The 14,450-nt window shown below is 30.1% G+C and overlaps 1 protein-coding gene across 8 annotated transcripts in view; it reads right to left on the reverse strand.

The window, feature by feature from the left end:
* The window catches only part of LOC107436595 (paired box protein Pax-6), a 106,360-nt gene that overhangs the window by 26,899 nt on the left and 65,011 nt on the right, over nt 1-14,450 (reverse strand). The window lies entirely within an intron of this gene.

A 14,450-nucleotide genomic window follows, 5' to 3' on the forward strand; every position in this document is an offset into this window, starting at 1 on the left:
ATATATATATATGAAAATCATGCCTCTTTTGTTTACTATTTTTTTTCATCTTATAAAAATAACGTAAAATATATCGTAAGCAAAGGTAAAATTTTTATTGAGAAAGTTTCAAACTTCAGATTTTAGTTAGAATCTTTAAAGCTACGATTAGCTAATTAGTTAAAACTAGTTAAATAGTCGTTGTTTACTAGTTTCATACGATTAGTTAAACTCAATCACATGATTAGTTTGCTTGTTCTAAAATTACAAAACTGAAGAACAAATAACAATCGTAACTAGTGGTAAATAAATCAAAATAGTTTATAGTTAAGGGGCTTTCGGTCTCGGTTCATTTCATTAACTTTGGAATTCGCCTCTTTTTCGTTAAATAATTGACAGAAATACACTTTCTAAAAATCTTTTTCTCTAATAATATTGTAACGAAATCTATATGCAAATTTTGTGATACCAACCAATACAATAAAACTTTATTAATTATCAAATGAGATTTTTTTTTCGATTTTAATATCCCCATTACACACGTTTTTTAACTTAACAGAGTATGCAAAACTTTAATCATTTAAACTGTTTAATATTTTAAAAAAGTATGAAACAATATAAAGTATTCTTTGCGAAAAAATATGCATAACATTTATACGAAAAAGTATAATAATATAATATATTTCTTTAAAAAAGTATTATAATATAATACATTTCCTTAAAAAGTTTTATAATATAATATAAAATATTATTTATGAAATATATGCATAGTATCAATGCAAAAACAAATAATATAATATATTTCTTTAAACAAAAGTGCTATATTATAGTTTAATGCATTATTTATAAAAAAAAATATGCATAATATTTAAACAAAAATCACTTCCACTTGCACACAAATTAACAAAAACATTCTATGAAAAATAAGTTTTAAAAGTTATGCTTAAAATATTTCTATTTAAGTATACATCTAGAAAGATTGAATTTATTAGTAATTCCTTTCACATTAATATTTCTGAAAGATAAAATTGTAAAAATTAATGCTTATTGAATTAATTTTGAATTCAAGCTTCACAAAAGAGCACTACAACTTGATTTACAATTCTGTGTAACATTGTTCACAAATTAATGTAAACATTATATTACGAAATAAATCTATAATATATTTGTTTACCAATTGTTGAAGAATAAGCTTATTAAAGAATTAAAAAAATATAATTGAAATCTACATTATAAAACTCCAGTACTCAGTTTTTAGACATTTCCCGAAAAAGAACAAATCTCAGGAATCTGGTTTTTTTTCCCCCCTTTTCTTTTATATTTAGAACGGCGTAACTCATTTATAAGTGCCTTCACATTAAAAAATAATATATTTTCCCATTTCTCCTGTACTGTTCTCTTAGCAAAATAAAATAGAAAAGCAAAAAAAATATATATATAACAAATAGAAAAGACAACCCCCGTGCTTTCCCAATTAATTATAACATCGAGCTCCGATGGTCGGCTACAACCCCGCATTCTCGCTTCTCATTGGTCCATTAAAACCATTGGTTGGAGATCAATTTCCCGGGCATTTTCGGGCATTTGGGTAATGCCCGAGCACTCTTCGATTACACGGGCCGACAGCTTACGACAGAGTCTGCCCACAGTGTGGCGCTGCAGTAGCACAGCGTGTTACTCTGAATCTCTGAATTCGCATAAATACACACAAAGGAAAAGAGGAGAAAAATTGTAATTGATCTACCAGAATGGGTGACACAGCGCCTGATTTTGGAGAAATTTTCCTGTTTTTTTTTTTTTTTTTTTTTTTTTTTTTTTTTTTTTTTTTTTCCCTTTAGAGGGAGAGAGAGGAGAGTTTAAGTATTTATTTTAGAAAAAAAAATCGGTGAAGGATATTAGTTTTTATTTATTCTGATTTTGTTAAAAAGAAATAAACACTCTTTTTCTATTTTTACCATTACTTACAATTATACATTAATTAAAATTAGTTTAATGAGCATAATTATTTCAAAATACATAGCACTAAACTATCTTTAACAAATAAAAAAAATTATATTAACACTTTCATCTCAATTGGAATATATTTCCAATCATTAAAAATACATTTAAATAATGACATCTTCAGATATTGAATTATCTTTATGTATTTCTTAAAAATAAAATTTAATTTATTTCTCGCATTGAAGACAGAAACGTTGGTAAAATGTTTAAGAAATTTTGAATGTAGTTTAAAAAATATTGAAAAAATATAGAAACAACATATCATAATACTTAATTTGTAATTCATGTTTAATTCTCATAAAAAATTGCCGCAACAAACTATTAAAACCCTCTTCAAATTAAAATCATTTTGAATTAATTGAATCATATTTTTAAAAAAAACTCAAAACTCTGTTTTTATAAGGATAACGTTAAATTAACAATTTTATTTATCTTTTTTTTTTCAAAATAAAATAATTTATTTTATAAAAAAATTTAAAAGCATTTTATTAATAATTCAAAAATATGATTAGTAAACTGAACTAGTTCATAAGAAAAGAGATAAATTTACTAAATAGAATATTGTAGGTGTATCACTAAATGTCTGGTAATAAGAAATATAATTTTGAAAACCAGACTTTCCTGTAAACCTTTACCTTCTGAATGAAAAAATTACCAAATGGAAGGTTTAAATACCACATATTTCGTTTTTTTTAACCAGACTTAAGTTTTTTTTTCTTTTTTTTTTCACCTGAAATGTCATTGCTATACAATACGGCTATTTTACCAGAAATTGTTTCTCTGTCCATTCAAATTGAATACTATAACTGCACAACCCCCCCCCTTCCTTATAAGTTATAACAAATTTTAAAAAAATTCTCAAACATAGAAGGAAATTTTAAAGACATTGGGGATCTTTAAAAAATTCCGGTTCAAATTTCCGGTACTCAGGGTGCCTCATCCGTAAACATCCATTTTACCGTAAAATATTATTTTATAATTTTTGCAGCAATATTTATTTAATTAGATTGATTTAGTGATTTTACGGTAATTATTAATGTAAAAAGTGCTATTAACCAGATTTTTTGTTTCGTAGCATGTTTCAGTAAAAATGGATTTTACGGTAAAAAGTATTTTACCGTAATTTGGATTGAAATTTTTCTTGCAGTGTATCGCAAGGTAAACTTTTCATTGCGAATTCCATTTCACCTCTATTGGTATTTTAAAGTTCAGAGAAATTAGTTCAAGCAAACCTAGAGTAAATGATGAAGCTTCAAATGCTGCAGAACTATTTCTAAAATATCAAAATCACAAACAAATTTTTTGTAGGATAACTTCCCGCTGCGTGATCATAAGTAAACCTGCCCTAATTGGTTTGCATTTTGATATTTGAAAAAGTTTCTTTGTTAGAGATATTCCCTAGAATTGTTGCAGACATTCTTAAACTTGAAAAAAAAAATTTCAGTTACTTTGCTAAATTGTATTGCGAAAGATCGGAAACTCAAGATTGGTTTTTCATATAGCGCAAATTTAACTCAAGAAAAAATATTTTTCAATTACTTGGCAAAACCGTATTTAAAGATCAAAAAAAAAAAAAAAANTTTTAAAAAAAAAAAAAAAAAAAAAAAAAAAAAAAAAAAAAAAAAAAAAAAAACATTGATTAGTTTTGCATGGAACTCAAATTTAACTTAAGAAGTTCTCCACGAAGGTGAGTTTATGATAAATTTTTGATCTAAGGATTTCTTTATCTTCTGGATTTGGTTCAAATTTACAAGGATACAGAGTTGATAGTTGATTTAATAGATTTGATATAGATCAGTTGTTCAACACTGATTTTTGAATGAGGTGGAAATTATTGACTATTAGCTTTAACAGTAAACTGTAAAAAAAAAAATTAATTTAATAGCTGTTTATGAAGATGCAATTTACATCAACACTTTTAAGTTACATTTTGGCATATGATTCCACCACATCACCAACAAATCAAGCATTTCTGATTCTATACAAAGGACTAAATCAAACTTATAATTCCTTAACAATAACTAAGAAATTTAAATATTCGCGATCCTTGAATGTTGTTTGTTAAGTATTCGCATGAAATTTTACTTATTGCTGTTGAGTATCAACACAGTTCATCGAGTGTTTTAGTAATTTATACTAGAAAAGTACCTCGCTTTTTTTTTCTTCCAAACCCCAAAAGAGGAAGAAAAACAAGTTTAGGAACTAACAAGGTGAAATAAAAAATGTAATATTCCAACCAGTTGCCTCCGCAATCGGAATTGATTTTTAGACGTGCGCGTTTGGAAGGTCTCCAAACTACGACCGTGAATCAAATCAAAACCTGAAGGGAAAAAAAAAAATCTTACTACTCCCACCTCCGATATAGCTCAGGCTACAAAAAAAGGAGAAAAAAACTACCACTTTACTAATACAAATGCTAAAACGCGCGGAAAAGAAACGAACTTCTCCAACAACAAAAAAAAGAAAACGTAATAAAATAATAATAAAAAAATTCAAGAAAATAGATTCAATTTGGCAACCCTATAGCAAGGGGATCACGAAAATAAGATGAAAGCACGCAAGGGAAGGGGGGTTGAATTTAAGGGAGGGGTGAATAAGAGGGGGTAGATACGGAATCTCCAGGCTCCCACTCCGGAAATCAAGGATCGAAAATTCAAATGAGCAAAAATACCGCTCGCTAGTTGGAAAACTGTTCTTGGAGAATATTGAGTTGACACAAGTGCAAGGGATTTGCAATGGAGATATTGAGAGAGGCTAGAGGGTTTTGGGGGGGGGGGAAGGACCGAAGGGACTCTATTATAATATGGTGACGGTGGTCTTAGCTAAACGAAGAAAACCCCACTCTTATCCTTCATTTGCATTACAAACACAGGAGGTCCAATTTGTAGACTGTCTGTCTGACTAACTGTTTCGTCAGCGATGAGAATTTTTTTTTCCCTCCATCAATTTTTGTTTGATAAATTTAGTGTTTTTCGAAGCTGCTTCCAAGAAAGAGTAACAGATATTATAATTTGATTAAAATATAAACGAGTTCGTGGTATATATTGATTTGCGCTTGGATACATTTTATTTTATTTAAAGGTCCTGGAATTAAAAGTGTGTTTTTGTTGTTTGCGCAATCTACTAGGTTGCATTTTGTTCGTCATTCATTTTGATTTTAACATGGATGTTTTGAGAAAAACATATTATAAAAAGGAGATATTTATTTTATAGGAACAAATTCCATTTGTATGAAAAATAAAAATAAGATAAAAAAGAAATTTTATCCACATTAAGGACATAAAAAGATAATGAAAAAACTTAAGGTAAATAACACTTTTCCGGAAAAAAAATTTCCTGCTTTCAATTTTTTCAAAAAAATATTGAAAATTTACCAATGTTCTTCTGCCTTCTAATATACTTTAACCCTTCAGGACCATGATCACACGAATCTCCTTCTACTGTCTACATTGTTGTGTATAAAACGGAGCTTTCTGTATCTTGCAACCCAAGATTACGCGGATGTGATCTCAAAACGGCATCTCGTATTAGTACGTATACGTACTGTTCAGCAAGTATACTTTCGGATTATTAAGGTCCGGAAAGGGACTTCTTTCTTATTCTGTCGGTTCTGAAGGGATAGTTTCTTTAAAAAATTGTTGCAAAAGCTCGTTTTTTTTTTTTTTTCTTTTTTTCTTTGTAGCCAGCAAATGGATCACTCTATTTTAAAATCGAATTTAAAAAATTATCCTAAGGAAGTAATTTTATTTTCTATTTTCTTCCGCAATGTTTGTTTTAATTTTTGATATGCAACAAATGCCTAGTTGTAGACAAACGCCTTCGAATGCCTAGTTGTAGACAAACATAGATTTCAGAGTTAAGAAATAAGCTATTGCTAGTTTTTTTTCCCTCAAAAAATATTCAACGAAGGTTGGATAACTTTAAAATGTTTTCGTAAAAATGTTCAATCAAAATAACTTTCGTAGCACTAGTTTCGGAAAAATTGGGCTTTAATAGAAGAACTATTTGACTTGTAAGTTTTGCTTGCTGAGCTTGTTGACTAAATTTCAAATATATTTTAAAAATTTGCTTAATTTTTGTTGTAAATTCTATTATGATTTTTTAGTTTCCCTTAGAGCACTGAAGTACGAATCTGAGTTTAAATTGAATCATTTAAATATGTAACAAGGTTAACATTATAATAGTTTATATCTACTTTTATTTTAAATAGTAGTCTGGTGCTCATGGGTACATTTTTTAATTTAAATAAAGTTAAATATTTTACTAGTTTTGCATTTTTTGGGCTTATAAAATTTAGTAATATAATCTCATTAGTATATTAAAATTTAGTACTATTTTAAAAGGTTAAAAACTAATTTAGTTTAAATTGAAAAAATGCAAAGATTTATTTCATTAACAATTTATAAGTTTTTTTTAAATAAATATTTCCTAATAAATCCTTGTATTTTTAATATAAAAATAAAGCTAAATTTCTCATCATTTTATTGATCGCAATTTATTTTTAATTAAAACTATTAAAACATTCAATAAGTTTAAGCTATTTGATACTATATAGTAATACATTATTCCAAAGCCAAATGAATGAGAAAAGATGTTTTTCAATTTCTGAACAAGGAATTCATCAAAGATACAAATGGTGGAAACTTATAACTTATGTCGCATAAACACTCCCTCATTTATGAGCTGAAAGTTGAAACTCAATTTCACGGCGGAACGAATTTCTCATTCATAAACAACAGAACGATTTGTCGAAAAGCGAAAATTGGCAGCAACGCGACAACTTTGTCGTGGACGAACGTTTTAAATGTCGAGTTTTGACGTTCCTTCTAGGAAAATTCTGAGCGGCAGGGGGGTGTCGAGAGGACAGACTATCCTCCTCTCGTCAAATTGCCGATGACAAATTTTTCGCCTTGACAGCAGTGGCGGTTGCGCAAGTAATAAATACTCGATCTGATGAGCTTGTGGGACTCACTGAGCTAGAAAGAAGGACAACCTCGAAAAGGAGAGAACTTGTCATCCACGTCGAGTTAGGGATCGGTCACAAAATAGCGATCATCAAAATGAAAACCTTATAAATAGTTTAAATTTCTTTATCGAATAATACAATTGTCGAGTAGTTAATAAAAAGAGAATGAAATAATTAAATTTTTTAAAAAATATCAGCTACAACCTTAAATTTGATTACTTGATTCGCTACTTTTTGTATCTAATTCTCCGGTAGAGTGAAATGTGTTTGAGTTATGAGTTACATTGAGTTATTTTCTAGTATCATTCAAAAAAAAAGATGCCCAGACAGTTAGTTATGCATTGTTCCTCAGCACATCTTGTCGAAATTGCTAAAAACTATTGTTTTCACTAAAATTCAAAGGATTTCAATGGATCTGATTTGATAAACAAGGTGCAACTTAGTTTATTTTTCTTTTATTAAAAAATGAATGAATAAAAACTTTTTACTTTTAAGATTTGTAAAAACTCAATGATTAATATCTTTATCTAGTTTACCGGTGATGAAAGATGTGTTTGAGTTATTGTTACACGGGGGAAAAAATTCTGGTAAACTTGCCATTATTTATGGTAATGACATTTCTAGTAAAATAAATAAATAAAATAAAAAAAGACACAATTTTAGTTAATAAAACGAAAATATACTGTATCTAAACCATTCATTTGGTAATTGTTGTGTTCATATGGTAACGGTTCACCAGAAATTCTAGTTTTCGTAGTTCTTATTTTGACGCGTTTAGTTAAAAAGAAAAAAAAAAAAAAAACTGAAAAGTAAATTTAACCAAATAAATGGTTATTATGCCATGCTGTAAGGTATCATGATTAAATTACCAAATTTTATCACATATTAAAAGACAATATTTTATTGTTAATATTACCAAAATTAGTACTAAAGTACTTCGGTAAAAATTGCCAAGTTTTTTCGCATTTCCCCACAGCTAGATAACACGGCCACTTTTGCTAAGTTTAGATAGTTTTGAACATACTTTTTCTTTCTCAGTGCATCTTTGTATCATAAAAATAAAGAATGAATTACAAGAATGCTCATACAATAAAGAATGCCCGCACTGTAAAAAAATATCTTGCAAATTGTAAGTTCCTTTTGACGGAAAAAAATGGTTAAAATCCATTAGTATTAATAAAATAACTTTATTTCGTAAGAAAGTTTCCTGATTTTTCCTTCATATAAAAAATAGTGAATAAAATTCTTTTACAAAACTTAAAGCTTTGACTTAATACTAATAAACAGTTTTTTTCTCATAATTATTCTCATTTTTTCTCATAATTATTCCTTAGTATTATATCCAGAGAAGTATGTTATAAATATCAAAATTTCATCTTGTTAACAGTAAGAAATATCTTATTGACCATAACGTTCTGTTGATCAATTTGAAATGCGACTTAGCATAATATTACATCAACTCCTTGCATTCAGTTTGAGTTCAAAATAAAACGCAGATTAATAGCATTTAGTGCATCAATTTTTTCTGTACAAAAAGCCTAACAAATACGTACGATTAAGCGTTCTTTGCATTAAGGATGAAATGAGTGAATCTAAATATAATCTAATAAATGAGTAAAAGTAAAATATGAACTCGCTGACTTTTTAAATTTTAACTTTTAAAAATTTAACTTTTTCTTACACTTCGATTTGTAATTTTATCAATGTAGCTATTTATTTTATTTAATCCAACACTCTTAATATAGCATCTTGAAATTGTACCGGAATGGGTATTCTGGAAAATACGAATTAATTTTTTTGATATATGAAATGTTTCCTTTTATGATTCATTTTCCCACAGTAAAGCATATTAAGCAACGATGCAGCTTTAATTGAACAATTCTGAATCATTCAAATTTTACAGCAGAAGATAATAGTGATTCCTACTGATTTACGAAACAAATCAGTAGGTTTCTGGCTCTGTTAGTTTTTAAGCATCGATTTGACACCAAGTCAAATTTGAACTCCAAACATAATGATACGCTTTTCCCAAACTAAAAAGCCTTTACTACAACCGTTTCTCAAATCTAATTTCCGACAAATTTGGGTATCACTTTGAAAAGCATTTGTCCAAACCTTTCAGCAACTCTTTCAAAATTGCCGATTCACATAGTAGAACTTTTTGCAACAAATGTCATCTATCAAAAGTAAGAAATAGCTTACAAGTTTGGCTTTTCAGCAAGATACAATACTTCAAATCGTCGAAATAACACAGCGTGAAACGTTCTGAAGTCCAAGAATAGGTGGAACATGTCTTTGAAGGTGCAAGCACACAAAGTTACGAAGATGTTTTTTGTTGTCCGATCAATAAAATAACCTTTCGGAAAGTGTTGCTGTTGCTGAGGCACCAAATATGCCATTGTGCCATCCAGCGAAAGAACCTTCATTCCATTCAGCTCAACAGGCTCTAGCTTGACTTCTATGGTCTTTGTGAATTGAGTCGTATTCAATTGATGTCCTCTCAATAGAACTCAGCAGAGGCAACGCCCACTTTCTATATTGTTGTTGATGGGGGTGGTGGGCGAATTGTTATTTCGTCCCCTTACGCGAAACGATTGTTGCTTCTCCAACATGTTGCCTTCAAATTTTGAAAATACATTAAGAATTAGATTTTATTTCATCATTTAGACGTCATTGAACAGCAGACCCAATTTTTGGGTTTACGACAACTAATGTTCAACTCCGTAGCCTTGTAATTTTGAACCAATCCGGAAGACAAGGGAACTCCAGGATCAGTATCCCCAGAGGTATTGATTTGTTATGGGAACATGGAGGATTTTGCTATTCGACAGATTTAACATGCATCAGTCACTATTTACTACACGGGGAGTCTTCGGCCTTAGGGGATCAAACCCGCGAACTCTTGGACATGGGCCCAGCGCCCTACCGACCAGGCTATCCCAGTCTTTAAGAATTAGATTCCTTGAACTAATTGAAAAGCTTCTTATTTGAATTATCCGAAATTTGGAATTATTCTAAAATGAATAGAAATGGATATAAAGATCGCATGTTTGAAGGAAAAAAATTATCAGCTTTTACAAAAAATGGCAATAACCAAATAAGAAACGAAACACCAACGCACAGTAAATAAACTGTAAGAAGAATTCACCAAATAAGGTATTTCCCCAAATGTTAGTCACGTAAATATATTAAAGCCAAAGAGTACTAATTATCACCTGTAAAAACATCTTAAGTTTAATTTAAAACAAGCTCTTATTAAAAGCTCTATGAAACAAGCTCTTATGAAAGATTGAAAGTAAATAAACTGCAGAGGAAATAATTGTGATAATTGATCTTTTGCACAATAGTTTTGTGCTCGATTACTTAAATATCTAATTTAACTTAGAAAAGAAAACCTTAGAAAAGAAAAACCTCCCAATCAATTTTTTGCTATTATAAATTTCACACGAATCATGCCAATGAACAAGTGCTTTTCTCGATGAATCGAAATTTAAATCACTGTAATTATGATACTATAATCGAAATTCAAAGTTACATAGACTACTCATTGAATTAAACTATAAGGATCTTACTTGCATTAATTTTCCACGCATCGCTTTGTATATGATTGTTTTGGATTATCCGAGATTTGAGATTAACGACAGTTTAATAAGCAGGGTTCAAATATATTTATTATGAAAAAAGTTCAAAAAGGTTAGTTAAAGTGGGTTTTCGTTTTAAATAAATGTCTAATCCTTACTTATATTTTAATACGAATACTATATAAAAAAAAAAAATTATTAAAATACGATACAATTGCGTTTCAACTAAAATCGGACAACATTTTGTATCAAAATACAGCATATTGCTTCTAATACATATTTCGAATATTCACAAATAAAATAAATTCAACGATAATTTCATTTTGGGCTCCAATATAGCACCATCAGCAGAAAAATTCGTGCTCAACTTCATTCCTGTCAACAAAAACAAGCATTCCGTACTCACAAAACCACATAATCGTCGCCAAATTACTATTCCAATACTAATGGGTCGTGTAACGACGAAGAGTAAAAATTTCGAACGCTTTCTTCTTTGGAAATGGGGTAATCCATTATACACCATCACAAATTCTTCCTCACCCTCCTTAACATTCCATCTTTCTCAACTCATTTTCTATTCAAGATATAGGGTGCTGACGCCTCCAACTCCCCATCTCTTTTGTGTTCTGCCCTGCCGCAAATTTCATTAACAGTTAATTTAATTCTCTATCTCCAAGGTTGGGCTGCTTAGCTTAAAGAAAAATTAATAAGCACAGATGAGCTGTCAAAAATGCGTTTCTCTCCCTTCTAGCAAACTCTTCTCTTTCGTTTTCCTGCTAAATATTATTTCATTTTCACTCAATGATCATCTACCCCCTTCCTTTCCTACGTCACTGCCTCCATCTCATCATCTAATGAAGTGGTTAAAGATGAAATGTGCAAACACGGCTATGATTATTCCCCTTCTGGGACTCACTTTTGGAGAATAAATCTGTTTGCTCAGACCAATCAACAAATATCAACAAATTTTTTTTTCATGCTCATGATCATTCAACAATAAAATAATATTTTTTTTTAGTATTGAGTTCAGCTGAGTTTATGGTAATATAAGAACTTTATAATTATATTTTAAGTCAATTTACAGTAATAAGTTTAACAGAGCTAGTGATAATAACTAACAATGAATTAATTGCGATAATAACACATCTGTTTACTTGATAATATAAAAAACTTGATTTTTGTTTTCAAACATTTGTGAAGGTCGTCGTAAAAGTCGAAATGCTTCGAGCACTCAAAAATGGGCTCCCATTCTCAAGACTCGCTGGGCATGAAGGAGGAAAACAAAAGAGATTTGTTACAAATTTGCCTATGAAAAAACTTAAAATGAATAAAGGTGAAAAACAAAACTAAAAAAACCCACGGTAGTTGCGAGGGAAACAGAAAACGCACATTAGCCAACGAAGAAGTGACGCGTTTTACTCTCAGTTACCGTGATTTTTCTATGTTTATTTTTCACCTTTTTTTTCTGTTTTTTTTTTGTTCGCAAGTTTGCATTTTATATTTCAAATCACTTTTGCTTTCTTGATTCTTACGTCTGGAAAGTCTTGAGAATGTGTGCCTATTTCTGAGCGCTTGAAGCATGTCGACTTTAAATACCATTTTAATAATTTTTGAAGCAAATAAATCAATTAAACAAGTTTATTGCATTCCATATTTATTAATGTATTCCTCATTATTGCATCCCATATTTTAACTGTTTCTTCAACCAGGAATAATTTATCGCAAAAAATTTATTGCAGCTGAACTGTAAAAAAAGGATTTCTCAAAATTGAGCTAAAATGTGTCGAAATAGTTCCAAAACCAATAATAGTATGTCATGATGGTTCCTTGAGATCACATACAATGCTTTCCAACTTTCAACTGGATTTGTTTGTACAACTATGGTGGTTAGAGCAATCCGCACCGAGCATGGAGGTCTTGGGTTCGATTCCACCGGCAGCCAATGAGCATCTCGCTCTCTCTCACTTCTTTTCCTCCACATCACTTCTGAGATTAAGCATTTTGCTCAAAAATGAGTATATGCTGTTTAATTTTGAATACACGGGGCTTCAAATTCAACCATTTTCTGTTTCGGAGCTATTATGACACATTTTTGCACCATTTTGAGAAACCCTTTTTTACAGCAAGGACAAGAATTTAAATATTTTTCTTTTACATTTTCTTAGGTACAATTTTATCAACAATCAGCAAACATGTATAAAAAATACTATTAAAACTGAACTAAAATATCATTAATTTAGGCAACAAATATCAGTCCCAGACACCACATTTTCATGCAATCGTTTGACTCCAGGATACTCATAAAAAATGTTTTTTACCAAGCAGGATCAACAGAAAGTGATAAAGAACGAAATTTGAAACTTAACAGTGGAACGTTTATGTCCCAAAAATGTACACTCATTGAAAAACAAATCTGGGTTTTTTTTAAAGTATTAACTTGATTGTGCGTTCCTTAAACTGTTCTTTTCGATTCTTACAAACAATCAATAACCTTAATGACAAAAAAAGCAAAAAAAGAGAAGGAAAATTAAATAAAGTGGCAGTCTGGACGCAATTCTTTCCCACTCCCTTATTCGGGAGTTCGTTCGGGAAGGGGATAATCGTGTGTCCCTTGAGTAAGGGGATCCAATCAGTGATTGTGGCACACGTGATACCGATACCCTAATTTAGTAGGCCGTGTTTAACCTGTTTACCACCCCAAAAGCCACCTACGCCTCCCTTTTATCCCCCCCCCAGTCCGGTCGATCACCAGATTAAATACTGGAACGGTATTGTCCGGTCGATATACGTGCTGAGTTGTTTGAATGATTTCTAGAATGACTGCGTGACGATTATGTGTGCAATTCAAAACTTAATTTAAAGTGGTATTTTATTTCCTTTAATATATCTTGCTTCTAACAATGTCATGTCTTTTTTCACCTCGAATTTGTTACAAATTATGTTATAAAATTTAATTTTAATACATTTTCTACAAGTTATAATTGGTGATCTAATATTCCATAAGAAATTTTTCTCTGGTTTTGGACCTTCTCCGAAACTAAGAAAAATTAACAATGAGAAGTGGAAGTTATTTTCGTTATAATTTTTTTCCTTATAGTTCTACTTCAACAGCATTTTTTAATAATTACTGATGTGTGTCCACAGTATATTATACGTATATCAGGAATAAAAATTTAAAAAAGCAAATTAGTCACTAATCCGAAAGATCAGTAAAAAAAAAAAAATTTTCTAGGCAGTACAAAATTTTACCGATCCGTTTACATGTTTCTATAGATGTTTCAAGACGAAGACGAAATATCGATGAGGGACATATTTAATGCTCACGTAATGATGAAATATGCTCCATCCGGCATAACATATATATGCAGTCAAACCCCGCTATAGTGAACCTTCAAAGGACCGAAATTTCGGTTCACTATAACCGGGAGTTCACTATATCCGTTCCTCAAAAAATGTTAACTAATAGTTAAGAACTCCTTTCTTTTATTGCACACGATTTAAATAAATGACCATTTAAATGAAATACAAAAAGGACTGAAAAATAATACGTAGTAACAGAAAATGTGTTAACTTATTTTTTATCACTCATCTTCTTGTGTACGAAAAAAATAATTAGTAATCTTTAGCTGATGCGAAGCTGATTCAGAAAAAATTTTGACCATACACCTGCCTGGGTTGGCCTTTAGTTAGGGATGGGAAAGTGAGATAAAAGTAGCAAACAAGAAAACATGCTTATTGCTACATTCCACTCTAGAGATGATTTTAAAAATCAGTATAAGTATTTATTTTGAAGCAGACATTTCATAATTATTACAAAAAAATGAAGAAAAAAAATCAGTCGAAGTAAGAAAAAGTTCATAACATCCAACTTCCTCACTTTTTTGGCTCACTACATCCGGGAGTTCATATATATATATATATAT

This window comes from Parasteatoda tepidariorum, chromosome 2, assembly GCF_043381705.1.
Source record: "Parasteatoda tepidariorum isolate YZ-2023 chromosome 2, CAS_Ptep_4.0, whole genome shotgun sequence".
NCBI classification, from domain to species: Eukaryota; Metazoa; Arthropoda; class Arachnida; order Araneae; family Theridiidae; genus Parasteatoda; species Parasteatoda tepidariorum.